Below are 25564 nucleotides of genomic sequence, written 5' to 3'. Positions count from 1 at the left end.
AGAGTTCTTTACTCGCGCTTAGTAAGCCATGCGCGTAGGTGAACAAGTCCGTAGGGCTTGTTGTCGCGTAACTTCTTATTTTCCGACACACCTCTTTTCAGAAGTGTTTGTGCCACGAAATTAATACGAAGGGCGGGTTACAAGCATCGCGAACAAAAGTGCGGCTAGTATAAATGAACTTTATAATATTACAATGTCTCCAGTTACCCTTCGTGCGTATATTTGGGAAACTGTATTGCAAAAAGGTTTTGCAAATCTCCTGTCGGAGGGGACGTTCTTTTGCTATCCAGTTTTGTTTCCCTATAGTAAAGTAATAAAATACGCTGTTCTCCACACTCGGAAGGAAAGTTTATGTGCTGCGTATTCTGTGGCAAGAATCAGAAGCTCACTGTCTGATATATATATATATATATATATATATATATATATATATAGCAGAACACAGCAGCAATACTGTGGAAGGCAAAACTGGCTTTTATTGGGCGAACCTATGCCCACAAACAGGCTACACTTAAAGCACAAAGAGAGCGGCGAACACCTTCGGCGATCGTCCAAAAACTGATCAGCGGGTCAAGCGCGTCGGCTTTTATACAGCAGTCGTCGAATGTTCCAGACTAATCGTTCGGACCCGCGTGCCCTCCACAAAGTTCTACACCATTCGCGTCAGGCGATGAAATCAGATAACGCAAGGTTCGGCGACGACAGACAGCGGATAGAATCATCGATAATTTCTGACACATGTGTCAGAAACTTCTGACACATGTGTGCTCTAGCTAACGTCAGATCAGCACTTAAAGATAAAATATATAATATATAATACGCAACCAATGGTTTCATCTCATCAGTGACGTACTGCACCAGGGGCTCTATTCTGGACACGCATGGCGGCTGCACGGCCGCCATTATCCGCCATGTTTACTCTCTGATTGGCTGTCGAAAGATCACGTGTTTTGAAATTTGTGCCGGGAAGCGGAAGTATTGCAAAATGCAATTTTGCGTTTTCATCAAGATGACGAAACGTGACGTGGAGCTGCAAATGTTATGGACTAATACATTTTTTTGGTCCTTGGCAGATATATTGTGATGTTAGCGCTTCAAAAAGAATGTGAGCGGTAGCGTGCAGAAGCCAGTGCAATGCATTTGCAATTGCGCGGATATGTGGTGGCGATTCAAGATATGCGCCATGCCAGCTTGCTGATTGGCTGAAGGAATATCTCATGAGGAGCGTCACAGGAAGGGCTGTTTCGTAAACGTCATTTTGACGATGCGTGACGTTGCGCAGGGCCGCCATTGCTGAGATTTTCCGCCATAATTTTTGCTGTGACGAGCCGCGCGAATTATGCTAATGGGCAGCCATATGCAATGGCAGCCGAGAGGAATGCGTATCGCCACATTTTCCCCGTCGTTTGGCGCCACGAAAATCTTTTGTTCATAACGCGTGCTCATAGTATTTGCATCGCTCTCGGGTGGTGTTGGCATTTGTGTTTTGGGCCATCGTTTTTTAAAAGAACGCGTAAATACGAAATAATATTGGTTGAATATAGCAAACTTTCAGCAATGTTGTCCACTTTTCACTGCTGCATTTGTATTGTAATCGAGATTAATGCCTTTTCGCACAATCAAAAGTTATGACAACGGCCTTTTTCTAACTTACAAAAAGAAATGTACGCAAGGCGGCGCCTTGAAGTTTCCTCCCGCGGTGCGAGTAACCAGCGAAATGAACAAGAGATGGCAGCGCCGGCGCTTGCGTCGCTCTAGTGGATATCTCTGGCGCGCGCAACGCTATCGGTGATATTCGGCCGTTTCTAAGCCAGCCGAGTCGGGCTGAGTCACTTGCGTTTCACGAAATAGCGATAACGTGGCCTAGAACGTGCGCGCATCACCACTGGTAGTTCGCGTATGTTGTCTCAAGAAAGAAAACAAGCGCGTTGGCACGAACATGCGATGACTCATTCCATTTTCCAGGGACACGCATCCGAGCTACTGAAGCAGACGACGGCTTGTACGCAGCAGACGACGGAAGCAAGAAGCGTTTTCGACAGAATAATCATACGCTTTGAGATAGCTGCTTTATTTTTACTGCGGAGGAAAACTGTTTTGCTTTACCGATAACGCTACATTCAGTGCCTTCATTTCAGTTTCTTAGGCGAAACGTCAAGTTGGCGTCACGTTACGTAGGCAAAACCGGGACACCAGCGCCATTTTGTTTGCGTCGCGCCTACGTCACGCATCGAAGAAAATGGCGGAATGTCCAGAATAGCGCCCCAGGAGAATTTTTCTCATAATTTAACCATCCATACTTGTGTGAGATTAATTACCTAACTTCTTAAATACTAAATTGAGGGCGCAAATTTTGATAGAAAAGTGATACTTGTGTTTTGAAACAGCCGATTCAGCACGCTATATTTCGCATAACTATTTTTTTCCGCGTTGTGAAGAAAACGCGCGTATTATGAAAACAGCCGCATGATCACGCGTCCTCACGCCGCGACACCAGCAGTCTCAGGCGTCCCAAACACGGTTAAGTTACGGCTGAAAGTTGTAACAGCAGGGCTACAAATGTATGTGATCGCATGAAATAAGGCGCTCACGCTCACGAGAAAAGAGATGTTTCGTGGTAACAACAACACAGACTTATAAAGTAGTTAAAGGGTACGTTTCGTTTGGAGAAATCACATCTGGTTCAAACGTTGTGAACGAGGGCTTCAGTTCTTTGTTAGAAGCATATTGCCATTGCGGTACGTCATAAAGCTATGGAATAACGACTGTCGGTGCGCTTCGTCTGATTGTCTGCCATGGACGGTTGTGCACCCGAGTGGCACCTGAGGCACGCTCGTGGTGTCACCTCAATGACCACCGTACGCGTTCGGAGGACGTCGCCCCTGACAACCTCCGCTCCTATTTTGTGGAGCGGGAAGTGCGTGAAACCCGTGCACGAGCCGGTTGCACGGTGCGCATAGGTACGGCGCAGGCGCGGACGGCCATCGTGCTTTCCGGCCTCAACAGGCGATACGGAAATGCAAAGCGGCCGGGCGGGTTGCGCCTAAAAGAAATTCGTGTATAGCGCAGTGAGTTAAAAAGAAGTGGCAGAGTTCCGGGCACGGGAACCACTGACAACAAAAAAGCGTAAAGAAGAGAGAGGGAATATACTCGGCAATCAAAACCAACAGTGTGCGTCATATTTTCACGGGTTTCGGCCCGGAGAAACTTGTCCACTATGTTTAGCGGAAGCTACGCACAATTCATTTCCGGTGCTTGCCCTATGGCACGGTGCAAGGGCTTCTTTCTATGAAGCGGAGGGGGGTCCATAGATTCCAGCTATGACCTTCTGTTTTTTTCTTTTCATTCTGCTTTGCTAGTTTCATCTCTTATGCTTTTTTTAAATATTGTTCTACTTGTGAGCTCACGACTTGGTAACTTGCGACAAACCACATTTTGTTTTTAGGAAGCTTGCCTTTAGGCACATATGTAGTCATAGATTCAAAAACGTATTTGTTTTGGGCTTGTATTTGTTGCTTCGGATAAAAGCCTGCTATTGGATGCACGCTCTGATCGAACCGCCTGCCCTCTGCATATTTTCGTGTTCGCCCTTAGTGTCACTTATTTGCTGCTTCGTTCGTAACAGATTCGTTATTAAGCCGTTTGACAAAACGTTCCTATGCTGACGCTCTACCAGTGACTACCAGTGTTATTGCCCCGACACACTTGGTTATCGCTGTTATAGGATTTGATAAAATTAGGCATCTAGAGAATGCGCAGGAAGTTAAGGGCGCGAAGTAAGCCAATGCCTGAGAAGTTCGGCGGCGGCAAATTGCGCTGCATGGCGCATTTGCAGTCAGTACAGTGAGCGATGCCCTAAGGTGGCCACAACGAACTTCTGCGCTTGGCGCGGCGTACATGCGGCGACGCTATGACTTCTTCGGGCGAGTGATACACTCTGGTCTTCAATGCGCGGCAATAACTTAGAATTCTAAAGCGTCAAATTTTTTAAGCAGGGCAAGCTTTAAAATTTGACACAATGCAGACACGCGATCGACCAAAACAGTAGCCGCAGAGCACGCTCTATGCGCACCAAGCCGCACTCGTCCTGCACGAAGTGTTTCTCAGAAGTACTTGTTTGCAGCGTCAAGCGACACAATCTGATTGGCTGCCGTTCTACGCGTTTACGAGCAAGTGCGCGCTCGCGTTCCAAGCCAGCCTTCGCTGCGTGTCGACGCTCTGCGAAACGTCACCCCTCGGCGCTAAACCGGGCTATTGTGTTCGGGATCCTTGCTTCACATCCCACCATCGCACATCTAATTATCTTTAGTGAGTGGCAGCTTGCGTGAAACTCCGCGCTGCGACGTATGCAGCAGCAGCGCCCGCACAGTGGTGCGAAGAGGCAAAGACAAACTACGCGGGTATACTTGCCGGTTTGCGCTCTGTCCGGGATCACCGTGATCCGGGGATCACGTGACCTGGATCACTGCGCAATATCGCAGCCGCAGCCAGCACTCTCTAAGTTACAAAAAATGGGTGAAGAAATCTCTTTAAGCGGTGCGGTGGCGCTGCCATCGGTAATGGACATTACTGAACGAGAAGACGATTTGCGTTTAAGATGGAAAACATGGATCCATATTATTTTGTTATGGTCTAAATCACGTGCGCATTAAAGGGAAAGTGTATTGCTAACATCCCCAGAGGAAAATCTCGTTGCGATCGTCATTCATCCAGCCTGGCAATCATGCGTTATAGTTTAGATACGGATTGTCTAAACTGGCACGGAACGGCTTCGATGGAAAAACAGACTGCGGCTTTTCTGAATGTTCTCCAAGCTCAGTTTCGGCTATACGTGCTTGAATTACGACGATTCTTTGGAGCAGTCAAGTGCTTCACGTTTACCACTAAATATTGAAGCTACGTAATTCTAAGTGAACGTGTAAAACACAATAAAGCATACAGGTGGCACATCGTTAAATATTTGATCTGTGATGATCAGCGCCAACGAAATATTTTTTACGAACTAAACAAATACTTTTCTCTGCAAACTCTCGAAAACAGTTAAATGGTAGAATTTAGAGGATAATTGAGACAAAATTAAGCACTACGTTATAAATTTAAACAAAACTGCGATGTATATGAGCTACAAGCAGGTTAAGAAAATTCAACAAAAACGGTAGAAGCCATGAGAACGAAGCTTAGACATGTCCACGCACTGCGCATAATTGATGCATGACTGCTTAACGGGCACACTGGAAGCTCACGTACACTAAGCCATATTGGCCCCTAGTGCATTCGGAATCGAACTCTAGGCAATCCTGCATTCCTGCCGAGATGCAAGCATGAGCGTATTGTATCGAGCACAAATAAAGCAAGGCCTGAAATAGAGAAATGATAAGAAAAGTATAATGGGCACTCCGGAAGCCAACGGGAAGATGGCCGCGCTGAACACGGTCGCGCGTCTCTTTTCGCGACCGGGCGAGCATGATAACCAAATGAGGATTCGGTGAACGTAAATAACTCAGTGAACGCGCTCTTGAGGCGCGTATGGTTCATGCGAACATACGCGTGAATTGATTATTTATTGAACGGGATACAATTCGAAATCGGCGATTGATGATAAACGTGGCACCACACAAACCCGAGGCTTTTTGCTTTTGCACGCATGTTTAGATGTTTTGAGACTTCTGGGGGCTCTGCGGCACGCTGTGTAGGAGGAGGATTAGAGAAGGATGAGCGGGAAAGGGACAGCGGCGTTACCTCGAAACTTATCTAGGGAGCCTATGCGCGCTAGGTTCGCAGCGCCCCTTTGCTGCCCATTGGTCGGATGCATGACACGGGACCCTTCTTAAACAACGCGCGCCCTATGGGTCCATTGCGAGCGCCATTGTTTTAGAACAAAGGGAGCACAACATCGAACAGTATAAAGGGTTTCACGCACTCTTTTTGGAGTGATTAATTAGTAACACCTTAAGCTATAGCCTGCATGTATCACTGTATCACATGCTTTCTTTTGGTCCAGTCTATGTCTCCTCTGTGTAAAGATAACGCAAGCTTTGCTCAAAGCTATCTCCATGGGAGAAGCCGCAGCTTTGTCGTGTACGGAACGCCATTATTAAGACCGTTTGGGCGTATACGGACATGGAGTCATCGCGGTGCCGCGATTACACGTCATTTTCAGCAAAGCACCTAAACAAGTGGCCAAACTCTTCTTGTGGTTCCTGTTCTCAAACTTCTGAAATGGCTAGCGTACTCTCTAAAAACGTTTTCATGGTACTTAAGGGACACTTCTGCGTGCCACTGGTTATGTCTACGGGAAGATAAGCAAACACAAAAGCTGACAATACCAATTTTTTCGCCTCACATAATCTTATATGATAATACGAGGTTACATAGAAAGCACAATGTAATATTATATAATTCTTGACACACTTGGAAATGAGATCTTGTTATATTTATATACTATATGGAGGTCGCACAGTCTGCAGATTACCCTGCAGCGTCAATATTAATGCGATATTTAACAGCACACGTTTTCTGAACGAGAGCTATTCTCTGGGTTGAATAAAATCTATTCTCTGGGTTGAATCTAACACTATCCTTAGTTTAATAAATTGTGGTATTGGATAAAGCGAAGACTAAGCGAACGGGTCATAGGGGTGACATGAAAACTGGGAATGTAAAAAAGAAGTGAGTCCAGCCCAAAAATATTCACTCATAAAAGTGAGGCTCGCTTTATTTGCCAATGTCGTCCCGTTACGACCACAGCAAAGGCCGCACACGAGACGTGGGCGGAAGCTATGCGCACGCGATTCTACCACCACCATTTTGAATCCGTGCCTGCAGCCCAAGCCACGGCGCGCACATGACTGGCGTAGTCCAGATTGAGACCGAAGTGCGTCTTATCGTGCAATGCCTGTGAATTACCACCTGAAGTAGCATGCCAGGCCGTCAGCCATGGAGGCAAACATCTGCAGCTTTCAATAAAGACATCTCTTTCGCCTTTCGCTCGCTTCTTTAAAGCAGTGAAACGCCGGCACCAATAGGTGAGCTAACGCGCCCGCACTGATATCATAGGTGCCTGACATATAGTGTCGAGCTTGCCTTTACAATGAAGTGACCTGGACAGCGAAGGGTACAATGAAGCCTTACCAGCTTGCCATCTTATGCTTACACGGTGAGCGCCATTGCAGAATACTACAACGAAGTAATTCTTCTGTTTAACGAGATAAGCTACATGTTCTTAATTGCATTGTGGTATTTTAGAACGAAGTTATGACAAGGCGCCCTCACGGACTGTGGTTCAAATTTTAGTATAGGCTACATGGAAGTGTGGTAGGATGGCCGTTTCTTCCAAGATTGCATGGTTTCAAAACATAGAAAACTCGATGCAATCCCACTAAGGCTGAGCTCGTGTTGGGCAGCTGCTCCGCGAAGCCACAATCCCGCTGCCGGAACACGTAGAGCAGTTTTCTGGACTTCAGACTAGCACCACGGTGCTGCAGTCATTAAGCAAAGGCAGCTAAAGTATGCTAAAATTCATTGCCGTTTCAGGATGCTGTGTGGGCTTCTAAACTTCTCAGCATGGTCAGAATAAAGTTTATTTTGTCTTAGCATTCCGTTTCTACCTTATTTGGTGCTCTAAGGGACGCTGCTTTCATAGCGAATCGACCTATATTGCAAAGAATATTCCGGGTCCCGCTCACTTTGTTATAAAGGCGCTTGAGGGCATTGCAGCTATGGCCTCCACCAGAGGCGGAAACCGCGCTCCTCTGCAGCCTCGCTTATACATAGTCAGCGATGGACAACAGAAAATAAAACGCAAGAAGGAGATACACATTTAGCTTATTGCACGGAATCCTTTTATGAGGTGCCGTTGCATGAGCTCACTTGTCACATCGGCGCGGCCAGCAGCCCTCGTTTGGTTTTAGTTAAGCACCATTACCCTGTTTATGCGCAGACTAACAACCCTACCCACTGCGCAGATTAACTGATATTTAATGTACCCGGAGCCCGAATTATCAGCAAACTTCGCGAAGCAAGCCGCATCTTCTTGTAAAGAACAAAGAAGTTGAAAACGAGCGTTCCCGGTTCAAACAACCCGTTGAGCGCCGGGTGCGAATCTTATCAAAAAGAAGAAAGCAGGTCAGGTTGACCGCAAGAAAAAACAATGGTGGCATGAAGTGTTGTACGCCTTAAAAAGCATGCGCGGTTGTTCGTGATTTTGGCTGTTTGCGTGGTCCGGCGCTTCGTGTTTCTCCTTTTTCCCGCACGCCCCGTTCGAATCCCGCGGGATAAATGTACCGGGTGGAAAACCAATTAAAACTTTTCTCCTCGTCGCACCCAGAGCGAGCTTTGTTTTTTCTCCTGCCCGGTAATCGCTGGAAATTGGATCGCGAAAGTAAACCGAAGGGACGCCGTTGGCGGGTGCAACGTGCCATGCCCTGTGGAGGGATGCCGTTAGTGACAGGTGACGCACTCGAGATTGCTGGCGACGCCGCCGCGAACCCCCTGCGGGCCTCCTCTTCACTTGACGCGCCGCGGAAGGGCTCGGCAAGGTTTACGTTTCACCGTTGTTGGTCGGGGCGGCCCGCAGAAGGAGCTCCGTGCGTGCGTCAAGCAAAGCCCGACTTGTGGGTGACGCAAGCGGTCTCGGTGTGGGCAGGAAGACTAAGATGCGGTGAGAATGATTCAGCAAACGAGCTGGTACGAACCGAGTAATTAATGAACTACAATTGGGCGGGCGCCGCGTTGCGCCCGGGAATGCACAGGTAGGTATGAAATCTTTATCACACTATGAACAAATGTATCTCGCTCCTCGTCTTGCCTGAAATCATGCCTATACTGAGGCGCGGCGTACGCTCGAAGAAAAAGTTATTGAGTTTAACGTGCCAAAAGCAACTTGTAGGCCGTGAGAGCAACCGTAGTTGGAGAGGCTCCGTGTTGATTGTCTCCAGCGGGGGTTCTTCAGCATGCAGCCAAATCACACTAGATGAACCTTTTTGCAGTATGAACCCATCGAAATGCGTTTACCCTGACCATAGCACTTATACGCGACGCGGAGAGGTGCGAGCGATCAATGCAGCTGCCTCGATCGGGAACCGAATCCGCGACCTCTTGTTCAGCAACGAAACGCCATAGCCAGCAGAGGGCGGCTGAGCGCACCCGTTTGTTATCGTCTGCTTAAGGGGACACTAAAGCGAAACAATAAATCAATTTAGACTAATGAAGCATTGTTTGAGGACCCTGCAGGTAGTCATTTAAAAAAAATAGTTTGATTATTACATGAGAAAATGAAAGTCCAAGTATTAGGATTTGAATTTCGCGCCGAAACCTCAGCGCCGGTACGTCAGCGTGACGTCAGGGATTCCAAAGTATGTTTTCGCATTTGGGCCGCGTTGGCTGAATAAAAGTTCTCGAAACATGTCATGTTTAATATTTGGTTCTTTTAGAACGCAATGTAGTCAATCTGTACCGCTATATATAATTAGTAGGCCCTAGAAGATGCTATCAAAATTCAAGATGTCACAGCACCCAGGTGCGGGAACTTAAGTAGGCGTCACCACCCGTATTTCGTTCTTGCACGTTTTGTGGCTTACCAAACGTCTTATCGTTGTAAGAGTGGTGTTTTTGGTGTTGTAGAGCGGTAATTTACTGATGCAGAACAAATCATTTTTCACTTTAGTGTCCATTTAAGTAACTTCTTGCTGCCACTAAGCCGAGAGAAATAGAAGCATTTAGAACGATCACGCTGTATTAGAAAAATTATGTCTTAGACTGGCCTTGGGCCGTGCTCGCACAAGTCATTGCAGATCATAAAGCAGACTATCCAGCAAACGATGGCTGTCACACCTGCAAGCATACTTGTAAAAATGAGCTCTCGCGCACTTTCTCATGGTAATTATGCTCGCAGAGCAACTCACTAATTTCTAGAGAGTTATAAATGTAATGAAGCTGCGGAGCCTACTTTATGTCCACTGAAAGTGTCCCTGTAATGGCTCAAAGGTCAAATGACTCGCATGGTATAAAAGCCTGGTCCAGATCCGCCGACTACGAAAACTTCCGACGCTCTCGTTAGAAGAAACCGCTCCCCGGACAGCGCTTTTCCCACGGTTTCTGCTGGTTGCCCCGGAAGCTCGCCGTTATTGAAGGGGACTAGGCTACAACCATCACACCTCAAGCCCTCCCCAGACGACCACGTCAGAAGTGGGACTAAGTTCATCTATGTAGACAGGGGAGTGGGGTTTTGTTTATGTTTTATCAGAAAGGCTCGCATGTTCCTCCTCACGCCTAACGGCGGTAGCGACGACCTAGCTTTACCGATAGTCGTGGTGGCGACAGGCACCATTTCTTCACGTTTCTTCAGTGGGCGGTCATGGTAGGCAGGCTTACCTTGATTTCTGTGCCCGAATACTAAAAGTCGTACGCTGAATGACTGGTATGTTGGGACACGCACGCACGCACGCACGCACGCACACACACACACAGAGCGCTGATTTCCAATTGAGTTTACTAGCACCAAGTGATTGGTCTTGAAAGAATATTCAAGTCAAAACCCCATATTTTACGTTATTCCTTTCAAGTATGTTGCCTTATATGCCAACTAGTGCGAATAAGTTGCATCCGGATGGTAAGAAATATGAAGCACAAAACAATTAGATCGTAATTATCAGCTTAATTTTTTACTTCATTACCGGCAGTATAGGCGCGAAAACGTTCTCTCTATGAGTAACGACAGGAAAAAAGATGAACTTCTTTTGCGCCATTTTGATGTGCTTTTCCGGTCAGGTATTCAGTTTAAGAATATGGAGCTAGGTGAGTGAGTATACTTCGGAAGACTAGAAACAGCGCATAAAGCTTTTGAACCTTGCTGGATGATTATTAGGTTACGTTTATCTGTTTGCTTTTCGCATTGCTTGGAGCATCGGCAGTTTTCATGTATATCGACTGGATGCTCTCCAAATAAAAAAAATTTAGTGCCATTCCACTCTCTGAAGGTGGCTGAGCAGCGAAGCTGTTTTGCGCACGACACATAGGTAACCTATAATATTCAACAAAGGTACGAACATATTTTTTGTCCTAATCTGTGGTCATCGTGGCGATATATGTACGTTGAGTTGAATTGAGTTGAGTGGTTGTAAGCTACTGGTGGGATTAGCCTTGCAGTAGCTGCCGGCAATTGCTCCACCGTAGCGACACTTAAAATACATAAATCATATAAGTCACACAGACCTCACAACTACACATAGTCACTCCTAAGGTCACCATGTGGAGGCCAAATCCGTGTCCTGTTCCTATCTAACTGGTTCCCGCGCGGGAAAACAATGTCCTGAAGAGAACTATGGGGAATTCCTGTCTTCTTGAGGGACCCGAATAACACGCTCCTTTCCGCGTTATACAGAGTACAGCACATAAGGTAATGTTCTATGTCACCGCACACACCACACGTTGAACATAATGGAGACAACGCCAGGCCGGTCTTACACATCCACGCAGGGGTACGAGTAGAGCCCGTGCGAATGCGGAGCAGTAAAATGGCTTGGTTTCTTTTGAGACTTAGTCACACATGGCTTGTGAGCTGAGCTCCACAAAGAGCTGAAGTGGCACGACACCGCTTCTCTGAAGAGTCTCTTGTCCTCTTGAGGCACTTTTCTCAAAGGATTCCCAGACAGCGCTCTATGCACAAGGCTGTCCGCCATCTCGCTGCCTATGATACCTATGAGCGAGGGCACCCATTGGAATCGTATGGAGAAGCCTTTGACATAGAGATTGTGCACCGAGCGTAGGGAGCTTAGACATAAAGCATCAGTAGGGAACCCATGCTCTAACCTTTGAAGGGCGGATTTCGAATCGGTAAGAATGACAACGGGTTCAGGCGTACAAAACCGTAGCTTCTTTAGAGCTGCCTCAATGGCAACGCTTTCGGCCGTTGTGAAGGACACGACTGCAGTGAAGCGAACCGATTAATCATACTTCAAAGAGGGAATGTGAAAAGCAGCTGCACTAGATCCTCTGACCTTGTCCACAGAGTCATCAGTAAAAATTTGAAGATGACGTGCATATTCAGTTTCAAGATGTTCCAGTACGAGCGAACGCGTTGCCGCCAAAGTAGAACTCCGCTTAGCGCGAACGTGAGGAATTGTCAACGAACAATCGAGGCTCGCGAAAGACCAAGGTGGTTTCAACCTCTTAGTTCGACCTCTAGCGTCAAGACCCAGGTAACCAAGAGTATTGAGGGCCAAGTACGCTCGGGACTCGGATCTCTTTCGAAGGCTCTGTAGAAGGGCTCGACCGGCTATCGTCTGTTTGAGGCGGCCAATTTGCATCTGCGACCAGGCTAAGAGGTCTCGATAGAGACTCATAAAGTACTGCATTGTTAGGAGCAGTGTGCGGAACGCGAAATAGAAGTGAAATTTTACGCTGGAATGATGAGCGGCTACGGAGCCAGCTGTGGAAGACGACGACGACGACGAATGCGCGAGCAGTGGCACTGGCACGTTCGCGCGTTTGGCGCCGAGAATATTTTAAAAGACATTTTCGAAAAAGTTGTACAAAACATCTTTTCAAAAACATCTGTTCTTACCGTTGCACCTGGGGCCTCTTTGGGTCGCACGTGTGACAAAAGTAGTTCAAGGGCGCGTTACAGGACCCCGAGCCCACATGGGGTATGTGCCATTGAGCTTGGACCATGCCCTGTTACCGGCATCGGCCCACATGATGATTTTTTCTACATGATGATTTGTTTTTGTCAACATCTCGGGGGGAGACATCTTTTTTTCTGGATCGTAACCACAGACAGCTTCGCTGTAAAATTCAGTTGCGAGTCAGTGTCCATGTTACCAAAAGTTCTAGTATACATTCTGCGCATATATATGTATATATTGTGATTTCACCACCCCGCGTTCTTTGTGCACGATGTTTCTAAAATTCCAAGATTCTCCGTTGCATGAATCGTTCTTGTTGAAATTAATGGTGTGAAGAACATTTATCATATGGCTCGCGCTGTACCTAATTAACAAAGCACCAATTCCTCTGTGCGGTTAGTGGCTGGTCTCCCACTCCAAGCTGAAAAAAAAAAAGAAATTAAAGCCACACCCTGCAGTTGTTTCGGCACGGAGAACGCTGCCGGCTACGAGCGGAAATACGACGCGACTGTAACACTTACGAATGCTCCGTGCACCATCGTGTATATAACACCGACAAAAGAGTGACACGCAGTAAAAGCAACAACAAAAGAAAGACCCTTCTCGGTATACGCAAGGTCAGACACGACGCGCTGTAGCACAATTCTTCTTTCTGGGCGCAGAAGGCAATTAGCATTAATAGCAAAGCTGCTGCAAGTATGTCAGCGGGTCACTTCGCGGCGCCGTTGAGCATCTCCTTCTGGGAACAAAGGGTGTTCAAGTGTGTTACGTCAGAACGGAACTCCATTAACGGGTGCACGTCTTGCAACGACCGTAAAAACTGTTCCGGCTGTCTGCCGCGGAGGCGTCTGGGCACGGGCGGCGGATTCGGTTCGGGCAACTGCTCGCAGCGCTCTTTTTTGAACGTAGGTTGCACCCCCTCACCCGCAGGCGGAAGGGCGTGGTGCCGCGGAAAGGTTTGCGGTGTCTCGCAAGCAGCTGTGTACTCGCAGTTTTTATTGTATCCCGTATTCGCCTATGCACATTGAATTTTAGGCACGTTTTCATGTTTCATGAGTGTTCTCCAGAGCGTGAGTGTTCAAAACACGTGAACAACAACGTGTTCAAGGTTACGCCGCTTCGAAAATTTGCGCCTACAGCGAAGAGTATACACGTGGTTACTACAACAATGGCTCGGTGATTGTCTGGCTGAGCTCTGCGCCACCAGTTGACACCACACTTCCGCTCTCGTTGACGCCTCGCGTAATCTGGTAATCCGTAAACGGTGAAACGTTTAAGGATAAACTAAACCTCTTCGCTTGAAACAACCATCGAAAAATAACTTCGGTATAGTAGTTCAGGTACAGTTCACATATTGGAACAAATGAACAGAAGAGAGAGTGACAGTGAGTGAGTGAACGAGAGAAGGAAGTGAAGGTGTTTAACCAGAACCGAAGTCAAGCGGATTCCATGCAATGCGGGAATCCATCTGTGCTGTTTGCTTTAATTGACGATAATTAGCGGTGATGTTGACGGTGAGTGTTTAATTTCTTCAGCGTTTAGTGCAATACTAGAGTGTCGAGCTGATGTTAAACGTTACCTTGCGCGCATCCCTACTGTTTTTCTAAGTAATACTCAGTACATGTAGCGAGAAGTGTTTGCTTGAGACGTTGTTGTGCGCCAATATTCGTAACCTCTGTGAAGGTTAGCATTGTCATTGCCTCACAAGGTACATCGCATCGTCGCAGGAGTGTTAAGCTGTTTTTTAGTTATCGGACTGTACGCGACAAGACCGTAATATGATTATGAGGCATGCAGTAGTGGCGCTCTCCGGAATAATTTTGACATTCTGAAGTTCTTTAACGGGCACTTAAGCCTAAGTACACCAGCGTTTTTGTAATTGGCCCCGTCGAAATGCGGCTGCCGCGGTCGGGGTCGATTCCGTGGTTTCGACTTACTCCATAGTCGCAAAGATGCCGCCATGCACACAGAAATGTTGATTTGACATGCGGCCGCTTCCGTAGTGTCGCCTAGACATTATACTGTGCTTAATGCGGTTTTGCGCCTGCACGCGTTGCGTGGGTTGTCCGCTTGATAAATTTACATGGTGTTTATTTTTCAGAACTAGCAAAATATACCGTACCGAACCTTGAACTTATATTTATCCACTTTATCCCCAACCGCGGTAGGGTCTAGTAGTAGCGTTTCCGTGCCATCTTATATATCGTATTTCCTCTTTCTTACACCAGACCCCCCCCCCCCCCCCCCCATGCTTGGGAGCTGAGAGCGTAAAATCGCAAAGCTATTATTCACTCGTTTCGTGATTGCGTTGGTTCTACACATTCCCTGCCTCCTCTTCCTACCCCCCTCTCCACTATTCTATATGCCTCTCGTCTCCCGTCTCGACTGTTGCGTTAGTGCAAAAGTAAGCACTGCAGCTTCCGCAATACGTTTGCGGGAGGCTACGGACAACTACAGCCATCGGGAGGGCATTGTGGCGACGCCCAGGAAGCTCCAGAGGGCATTGTAACGACGCGATTGTAACCTGTCTGCCACGCTCCTGCCAAGTATATGCGTGCTTTGAGCTACCTCCCGTCGTGGCTTGGAAGATAACTACAGCAGGGTCAGAGGGAAAGTGGAAGGAAGAGGCACAGACAGCTTCACTTTAAAAATTCGGCTAAAAAGATATGAAGGAAGTAGAGAGAGGGAGAGAGAGAGAGAGTCACAGGGCAACGGCACAGGCTGCTCACTATTGCAGCGCAGGCTCCCGTGTAGCACAACGAACATCAACTCAGGCTACAGAAGTTTCTGCACGCTCGTTGTCCTTAAGTATTACAGGAGTGCCTTCGTAGCGCCTTGCTGCGATGTTTTATGAGGTCAGGATTAAAAATTGATTTGCTCTCACAATGCACGCTGTCTATAGGGCACAGAAAGGACACAAGCATTTTTAAGCTGTATAAGTGAATGTGCCACATGGAGAAACATTTACACAGTACTGACTTTCCAGGTAAACGCTGAGATTGAGTTACGCACTTACACATTAAGTAACAAAGAGCTAGTAAACGTGTCGAGAACACTGTAAGCGTCCGACACTGAAATATCCGCCTCGTTCGTGTGTGTCGCATCTGCCTGCCGATTCGCAATGAGCACTCATGAATTAAATTTGTTGAGCTGACAAGTGCCGTCATTTGAACTAGCACATGCACTACCATGCGATATCTCTCCTTTGTGTACATATAATGTCCGAGCGACGTGATGAGGGCACTGTCAAGACATATGGGATTTCTATATCGTAATACTAGGGCAGTGCAAACTAGATGACGACACCAGAAGAGCGTATGAAGGCACACAGACACACAGTTTCTGTTCTTCTGTCCTGTTCGCGCTGAGCTAGTATTTCGAGATCGCTTATTAACAAGCCTGCACCGCATCGCTAGTTAAACTTCTATTCCGGGCTGATGACTAGGCCTCTAGTTTCTCCGCAGACTCAGACTGGGGTTCCGCTCTCAACAAAGATTCCTCTTCCTTTTTGTTGAAGTTGCCTCTTCACTGACCGTGCAGGTAATGTGTCACACTCACATTTAGGGCAGCCTTTTCGAAGCGAAGGAAACTGGGGCACTTTATCTCCTCACGTACATCCTTGATCGACAGCCTCTAAAAGCTACCGAGCTCAAAGGTGCGCGCCGCAGCAATGAAATGCAAAAAGTGTGCCCGCCGCACGATGAATCCGGCGTGAACAGCCCACGTTCTCCTCTGCTCACTGCAGGTCCTTACGGGCCAGGGATTCTGGGTCGTCAGCCTTGCGCTACTGCCCGTAAAACGCACTGGCGTGTCTTTGTATGCCGCCCTCATCCCGGACTTCTATACCCACATGAACGTCTCTCTATTCTGTGGAGTTGTTGTGTGTCCTTCTTGTAATATTACTTTAAAAAAAAGTGTGATGATGATGTTTGATGATGAGCAGGCCTCGGCGCATCACCGAACACAATCTGCTGACGGCTACTTTTGTGTTCATTCTTATTTTATTGCAAGAAAACTTATGCAGTTAGTTCAAAAGGCCGACAAACAAGAAACAGCGCATCGACCATAGATAATAGTACTATCCCCACATTATTTATCAGTCGTGAGTAGGGAGCGTACGTGCTTGGGGCTCCCCTATAGTCGTGGGCAATTGAGCAGAACCTCTAGCGCGGGCCCCGTGCATATCCGTTGTTTTCTGTGCGTTTTGTTTCAATTCGAAGCTTATGGCGTAGAGCGCAGTATCATTATAGCTGCGATAATATAAAAAGAAAGAAAGAACACCAGGCCATAGAGCCGGGAAACCCTATTAAAACCTTATCACCACGAACGCTACACATGCTGTGAACTCTTGCGAGGTTTAAATAATGCGACATTTTCCCTAGTAAACGCCCGTCGTCGGTTCATAGGATAATTAAAACAAAAAAAAATTAGTAAAAGGTTACCAAAAGCGAGAACAAATTTAGTAACCACTGCTAGTTTTACCACCTACCACAGATTAATAAATTTTTAGTAGCCACTTATAACAGAAGAGATCCACACGTGTGAGGCTAATTGTTATACCATCTCGTTTTTACCGTGGTCAATTTTGTTGTGTAATGTTACTTCCTACCTGGTACGACGATGACGATGAGTTAATTTATTGTTAAAATAATGTGACGGAGATGTGCTTTTTATCTGTCGATCGTTATATTTTACCCGGTTATGCCACTGGAAGTGTGGCACCCAAGATAGGCTTACACCCAAGATAGGCCTAGATTGTTCATGAAGTTAATTCAACTGCATCAGAAGCGGTTATACCTTTTTCACCAACATTTTGCCAACATTACCAAGTGCAGGAACTAACAAGTGTAGTAACTTGTGACACGTTACTAACAAATTCCACAAGCATATGCGGTATGCGCCTCATGTAATGTCCCGTCTCTGGGACATTTGAGGTATTATGAATAAATTTAGTAACCATATAGTCTTAAGGAGTGCGGGGAGCTTACCAATGGTATAGCGTCACAAGATGGTAGCGTGAAAAGATGCAAAGCATATAAAAAATGATAGGAATATATGCAAGAACATGCGACAATTCAGAGGATTACTGCGAAACTCATAAGCTACGAGAAACTGTAGGCAACTTAGCGGAAGAAAGCTATTATTTTGATGGCCAGAATATTGAATCAGTAGTAGAGCACGCGACGCGAAAGATTTACTTTCAAGTCAAAGCGATCCTACCACGACATAAGGGGTAAAAGTATTGAAAGCATTGACCAACAGCTCATTGAACTCTGGCTTGGGCCACTTTGAAGAGCAAACGGGTTTTAATCCAAATCTCTTTGGTAGAATGATGACAGCGCTATTTTTCTCTTCAGAAAACTTTTTCTGCAACCTTACGGCTTCTATTTTTTTTCTTGCTCAATCCAGCTTACAGTGTTTTCAAATGCATGGAAATAAATGTAGGGCTTTTGTCTTTCTCGGGAAATTCTTGTGAGCTCCGAATAAATCACAAAAATTGTTCTTTTTTTTTAAAATCTCGTCCCGTTTTTTTTAATGGCCGTTCCGGGTGTATACTCGGCTGAGAGGCGCGAAAGGCCGACTGCGTGCGAACAGGCCGGGCGCAATTTGTCGGTCAGTGAAGTGCGCGTAGCACGAACCACTGTCGTTCTCAGACATCTGTCAATATGTGCGCATCCTTGGGCCAATCCTACTCCATGACTTTCACCGCGGTAGCCTATAGTGGCTATGGCTCCCCACTGCTTGCTCGAGGTCGCGGTTTTGATCACGGCTGCAGTAGCCACATTTCGATGGGGACGAAGTGCAAAAACGCTCTCGCAATTAGATGTAAGCAGGCGTAGAACTGAGTGTACTTAAGTGCGCGACGCGACTGGCCCCTCGAGGATCTATGTGTGTATGCGCGGGCTTCTCTCGGGCTCGAAAAAACACTTTTATGTAAAACGTACTGCGCAACAAAAAGCTGCATCGGGAGTTTTTCCTGGTTCTCTACAGTTTTCTCGTTCACACTGTTCATCTAAATATAGTATCTGAGAATCTGATTAATTATTTAAGACTGGTTGTGAAATAATGCGGAATGCAAAAAATAATCTAAGTACTTTCAAGCGACGGCCAACAACATTGCCTTGGTTCTTCCCAGCTACGTGGCATTTGCATATTTTGAAGGTTTGGATCAGATCGCGTGGGACACCCTATATAGGCGGCTGATGCTCCTGAGGGCCGGGACAGATTGGCGACAATGGCCTGAAATGACGGCCAGATGTTATGTTTGTCAGCGAAGGCGTTGCGCTCTTTATTTGTTGCATTATGCAAGTACTGATAAGTAATTCCTCTCTTTGCTCGCGCAACTTTGATTTCCGTCGAGCGTGAGTGCGTGCAGGCCGAATTCACAACAGTGGCGCCCAACGTAGGTGCCACTGTTGCATTTTTGACACTATATGGATGAATGGATGCAAAACTTTCATATTTGACACTATAGCAATTTGTTTATTTTCGTACTATATATATTATGTTATATTGTTGTTTCTGCTATGCGAAAAGGAGTAGGTGTCATCATTATAGGGTAACTATATCTATTTCTTTTATTTAAAAGAATCGCGTAACGTTCAAGATATGACAGCTCTCTTTTTGACAAAAGACATGGAGGCGTCATTGTCGTAGGATTCATTGTACCTACGGATTGGAAATGCCTTACAAATCTCCAGCGCTCTCCTTAATTGCCGACGTTTTTCAAGATGGCGCGTAGGTCAAAGTCTGGAATGCACCTACTGGCGCGCAGGTGGGTCGACAACTGACTGCAACGCGCACCTTGTAGAGCATTCGCGTGTTCACGTAATCTATCATATTGTAATGACCCTTTGGGCCTATGTTACTATCGTTCACATGTTGAATAAATCAGGCAAACGATTGCAGGGACAGCCATGTTTGTTGTCAGAGGGCCTCTTTCTTTTTTCTTTTACTGTTACTACTTTGGTTGACCTTACTGCAAAGTCTAGACACTTTATTACGAGATATAATTCCGCGCTGTGGGAGTTTGCCAATTACTCGGGCGTGGCGAATAATTTACGGCGTGGCACATCCCGAGACCAGCGGTTCCGTATCGTACTGCACAAGAACCGCGCCATCATCGTGAAAAACCTCGTCATCAAGATTCAAGTTTGGAGCGAAATTGCAAGCGGGCTCCTTTCGAACACTCATTCAGGTGCGTCAAAGCGCGTCGACAGCGCCCCGAAAGTGAGTACCATATGCGTCCAATGATGTTGCCGCCGTGAAGTTTGTCGCGAAGGCACAGCTTGCCAGCTCCTCGTTTGAAAACGATTTCTGGCAAAAGAAAGTTTGCATGACATTTCCCCTAATAATGCAGAGTTATATGAAATCCGTTCGAAAAATGCAAGTTTGCGATCCCCACTGAGGCGCCGATCTCTAACAGCTGTCAAGCGAACGCCATTATGACAACAAGCTTTCCACCCATTACGCAACCGTCTCATAAGTAAGCTTGTACGTGATGTCTTCGCTTCTTGCTTGAAGCGCACGTGTCTTTTTATGGAACAAAGGGACACGCAAACAGAGGGAAAAAAAAAGCACTGCCACAAGAAGATCTGATCGCATGTCACTAACCTTGAGCTCTCCAGCCGAAGCTAATCCCAGGCCGTTGGCGGCAGCTAATCCGAGCGACAGCAGTGAGTGCACGAGTGCGGGCTGTACGTGTGCTCCGACAAAGGAGTTGCCGAAACACGAGGCTCTATCGAGCAGGGGGATTCCGCCAAGAGTATCGCCGATGGGCGACGCGACGCTTGTGCGAGTCACCCAAGCCGGCAACTCCCACGTTGGTGCGCCGACGGCGGCGGTGGACCACGCGTGTACTCGTGTACGGAGGCGTGCGTCCGCGTGCGCTCTCCCGCGGTGCGTGAGTGCCGAAATAACGGGACGCTGCCTTCGCTTACGCGGGCAAACGCGAACGGGACCCCGCACTAAAAAAAACGGGCGCGCAAAATGAGGAACTCAAGATTGAGAACGGCTAGTGCGAATCTCTTGCCCAAGGTGTTACGAGAGTCCCTGCGCAATGGTACCCCGCGTAAGCCTGTTGGAGAAGAAGAAAAAAAAAATAAGGGAGAGAGAGTGAGACGTGACGACGCGAAGAAGGGCGGGTGCCAGGACAACAAACCGATAGCGCAGGACTTCAATGGCGCTCTTTTAGGTGAACAAGCTCTTCTCTTTCTTTTCTTTTTTTTCTTTTTAACCGCTTGCTGACTACCGTTGCAGAGCTCTGGGATGCTAGTAATTTGTTATTCGCAAAGAAGGCCAACTGCAATACGCTAAGCTCCCTCCGCAGCAAGTTTGCAATGGGATGAAGAGAGACAGGCGAGGCAGTGTGAAAAACAACAACAACCGAGGACAAAAGGGGGTGAGAAAATGATCTTTCTTTTCATCTTTTATGTAAGTTTACTGCAGCCCCACTTTTGAGATTTGTATCAAAAGAGAATAATGAAAAAGTACCCGAAAACGAAATATGACACGTTAGTCGTTCCTTCCCTTCACAGCCTCACCAGGCTTGCAGCCTTTGCAGTATTTTTCTGTCATAACACTTGAGAAAAAGAAATTCCCTGGGAGAGAGAAACAGAACCAGCAACAAAAAAGACTGATGGTGATGGCCCCGTATAGAGTACAGCGAGAATCGCGAGGAAGTGCCTGGCTCTAGTGCCACATTTTTTGCTACGCCTTGCTAAGTAGAACAGCGTACAACAACGGTCGCTCGGGCTGCCGTCATGGCTGCTTGGCCGAGTCTTTGTGGGAGCACATGCTCTCCAAGACCAAAAAACCGCACCGCGGAGAGCCGCGCCGTGCAAGGATTGTTCCGCCCGCGCGAGCCGGCCGCTTTTTAAACCAACCTTGAAACAGCGCCCCGTCGTCGCCGTCTCGTCTCGACTGCAGCCTTACGTCTGCAGATAGGCGTGTCTAGATTGCCGTTGTCGTTGTCTGCAGCGCTAGTGAATATGGACGACGATCGGGTAGGCCGTCCCTCCCCAACTTTGTCTGTCTGTTTGTCTTGTCTGACCGTGCGTACGACACTGTACGTGACCACGCACGTGTGTGCTTGCCTGCACGCATCTGTCTGTCTGTCTGTCTGTCTGTCTGTCTGTCTGTCTGTCTGTCTGTCTGTCTGTCTGTCTGTCTGTCTGTCTGTCTGTCTGTCTGTCTGTCTGTCTGTCTGTCCGTCCGTCCGTCCGTCCGTCCGTCCGTCCGTCCGTCCGTCCGTCCGTCCGTCCATTCATCGGCTTGCGCGCATGCCCAATTGTCGATGCTGACTTGACGCGAAATGTTGCGTTGATTACCTTCATCCTTCCAGCCTCTGCATCTGCTGTGCACCGTAATTGAGAAGGGGAGGAAGCCCCAATATTTTTTAGGCTTATTTCAATGACGTGCTACATTGGGCTGGCTGGTACTTGCCTGAAGAAAACGTATAACAGCGCTGAACAAAGGGCGTGACCGAGACAGCTCTTCGTTTGTCTCAGTCACGCCCCGTTGTTAAGCGGTGTTATTCGTTTTCTTCAGAAGGAAATCAGAATCCACAGAAAATGCATCACAACATAGCGCATAGTGCGCCGTCTTTTGAACGCAGGAACTCAAGGCAAACAGACAGTAAAGAGCACAATTAAGGTAGCGCTCCATTGTATCCCTCTACACGACGCGCTGCATCCACTTTATTGAAGCCTCGTTGTCTCATGACTCCATCATAAACGTGTGGGGCCAAGGGCTCACAGAACACGCAGATGATAGAATAAAATGCTAGAATAAATTGTTCTGTCTGTGCCAATGGCAACGCTGCCGCAGCTTTGGGTCATGTCATGTCTCACGACGTGTGGCATAGCCAGCAACGGAGCTTACTGAGAGGGTTCTACCTCCCAAAGCAACATAAGGACGTGCCTTATGTTGCTTTGATACATGCCTTAGGGGACGGCTCCAGATTATTTTCGCCAATTGTGGTTGTTCACCGCGCACTCGAAGCACAGTGTAGATATTTTCTTTCACTTTGTTCCTGCACGTACGAGAGCCTCGATATTGCGAATAAAACGAAGAGGAGAGAAACGTTCTGGTAGTTGGGCACCGCTCTCATTGTCTAGACGAACTTACGCCGAGGAGACTGATGCACAATGCTAAAGCATCACGAGTGCTCGGTAAGCGAGATAAAGATTTGGAGTTACGATGAACAAAATGATGCATTGTAGAGAGAGCTGAGAGTGCGACAGGGCAAATGAAAGTCTCAGTTGATTTCGGTGGCTGACTAATTTAGCAAGCTTGTGGCAATTATGTATTAGACTTATTAGCGTCAATCAAAACAGGAGGACGAGGAGGAAGGGAAGAGAGAAGGGAAAAACAGAGTGCGAGGAGAACCAGGTGAGAGGTGCTGTCGTTCTTCGATGGTTTAAGTGGTGCTACTAATTTGGACTGACTTAAGTAAAACTCTTGCTTGGGCTAGTTGGTTCATGCTTGAAGTAGTAAAGGCAAGGCGCAGAAGACCAGAACTCAAGAAGAAGAACAGAAACGACAAGACCGGCGCTGAACTGACTGACTGACCGCACTGGACTGACTTCATCGTACTGGAAAAGAGGCACAACCTCGTAAAAAAACAAACCAGTTGCCGAATTCACAAACACTCTGAATCGTAAGTTCTCTTTGCCATTGGCCGGCCGCCTTCGCAAACAATATGTCCAGCATCAGGATTGGCTGTAATTTTCTCTTGCGAACAATTTTGTCGTACGAGCTTTTTGTGAATGCGGACCCAGATTCATTGAGAGAGAAAAACTTTGAGGTCGGCCTGAATCAATGTTCTGACCTTCTACAGGGCATTTGGGGGAAGGGGAAAAGGTGTAGAAAGAATAGGGAAGACGTTAATTATGAGAATGAAGATGGTGGTGAGAATCCTGCATGCTCCAAAACTCTTCAAAGTCTCTTGTCCAGTCCGCTCTCCTATAACATTTGTTGAGCACCTTCATACTATCAGGCTGATGACGGGGATCAGGCGAAGGTCCGAACAGAACCTTTTGAGGTAATGGTCTAACAGCAAATTTTGACGAGATGTCTGACAGCTATTTTCCCTTTACATCAAATCGCGGGCAGATGCACAAGAGGTGTTCTGTCGTCTGAGGTATACCGCATTACTCACAAGTGTGATTGTCCTGCCGGTCGATGAGATGTAGGTAGCGCCGCGTGAAGGCCACACCTAATCGTAATCTGTGCAGCAAGCTTGCATTGCACCTTTTCATGTTCGGTGGTATCTGTATTTTAATCTCTGGGCCGAGTTCGTGAAAGCGGTGATGACGATGACGTAGCCGGGCCCAATATACTGCTGTATTATCGCATAGAAGTTTGTACGCTAGGGCATTAGTGTCTCATCGTGAAAATGGGATGGACACTGGCATTAACGTGGGCCATCCTTGCTTCTGCGTCGGCGAGCTCATTTCCATGTAAGCCACAGTGTCCCGAAATCCACTGAAACCTTATGCAATGGCCACCTCTTAGGGTGACATCGTGTGATTCAATCACCTCTTGAGCAAGGACATAGTAAGGTCCTTGCCTAAGGGCAGAATCGATCACTTGAAGTGACGGCGTGGAATCGCAAAATAGAGCCCAAGTATGATGCGTCGCCATCGATATATAACGAATCGCCTATGGAATGGCAACAATCTCTGTGGACGTTGAGGTAGTTTGGAAGTCGAGATGAAAGCGCTTACGGATTTTCATATTCGGTATTACGAATGCCGCGGTTGAAGTGGTTGTTGATACGAACCCGTCAGTAAATATACTTGTGGAAGTGGCATATTCTTCAAATGTATGGGTTAAAGTAGGTTGTTTAAGTCCACATGAAGGTATACGTGACGTTTTCCTGACTCCGGGGATAGATAGATTCACCACGGGTCGTGACAAAGTCCATTCTAGTACGGCCGCTGCTTTAGCCGTAGTAAAGCCTGAGGGAAGGACGCTCTCATGAAGCAAAAGAGATTCTGAGAAAGTGCTGTCTGGACGTAGAATGCGAATGGTCGATAGAGGGTGACGTTCATGGCGGGGGAATAGTCGAAGATATACCCTCAAAGGTTCGCATGAGGGATAAGCGTCCATAGGAGGTACACGTCCTTCCGCAATTACGGCCTTTGTCGAAGTGCAGCGTGGGAGACCAAGACATGTTCTCAGTGCCTGAGCTTGTAAGATCTGAGCGTAGGTAGGCAGGAGGGGAGAATGCTTGTAATAAGCGGTAAACTCTATCGTAGGTAGCCTACGAAAAGTGATTCATATAGCTGGAGCAACGATCTCTCTGAGTGGCCACACTTCATGCCTGCTATATATTCAGGTATGTGTGTGTAGCTGCTTATTTTGGACTTGGGCATCGACACTCGCTTAGACCAGGACAAGGTTCGTTCAGTCATCATTCCTGTAAATCTTTGGTGCGTTACGTATGGCATGGCTGCGCCGTTAATCGTAATCTGGTAGCGGGGCATCGCCTTGCGGGTAAATGCAATGCAAGGGCCGCACACTTCGCGAAACACTGTAGACGGTCACCGACGTGTCAGTTCTCTGCAACACAGAGATGCGCACGTGTGCAGCGAAGGAGCTCGCCGCAGCGTCATGCTTGTTCGTTTCAAGGCCACTGCAAGGAAGCGGAACGAGCCTCTAGATAACGAAGCTCCAACATAGCGGATGCCACATTGCACAAAAAAAAAAAAAACTGTAAAAGTGAATAGCGAAGAAGTAAGGTGGGACAAAAAGAGGCGGAGAATAAATTTAAAGTAGGATTACGCGGAGAGTGCGACAGTAGGTTGTTGGCCACGCGAGTTGAATGCTAAGCAAAACGAAAGAAGGCGCTCTCACAGCTGCATGTTTTGTCCGCAAACAAGACCAGGTTTCGAGGGAAGCGTGTGTTGGTATGAGTCAGTTGTGTGTGGAGCCAT

The 25564-nt window shown here is 47.2% G+C and overlaps 2 protein-coding genes across 2 annotated transcripts in view; one reads left to right on the top strand and one right to left on the bottom strand.

The window, feature by feature from the left end:
* LOC135903863 (uncharacterized) overlaps positions 1–20512 on the bottom strand; it is a 51362-nt gene extending 30850 nt beyond the window's left edge. Inside the window, exon 1 of the mRNA XM_065434276.2 lies at positions 20238–20512. The gene's annotated coding sequence lies outside the window, so the exon portion shown is untranslated. The remainder of the gene's footprint in view (positions 1–20237) is intronic.
* Positions 1–25564, top strand: part of LOC135903884 (kin of IRRE-like protein 3) — a 612412-nt gene that overhangs the window by 14629 nt on the left and 572219 nt on the right. The gene's annotated exons all lie outside the window — the stretch shown is intronic.

This window comes from Dermacentor albipictus, chromosome 1, assembly GCF_038994185.2.
Source record: "Dermacentor albipictus isolate Rhodes 1998 colony chromosome 1, USDA_Dalb.pri_finalv2, whole genome shotgun sequence".
NCBI lineage: Eukaryota > Metazoa > Arthropoda > Arachnida > Ixodida > Ixodidae > Dermacentor > Dermacentor albipictus.
This window is presented reverse-complemented; position numbering and strand designations above follow the sequence as displayed.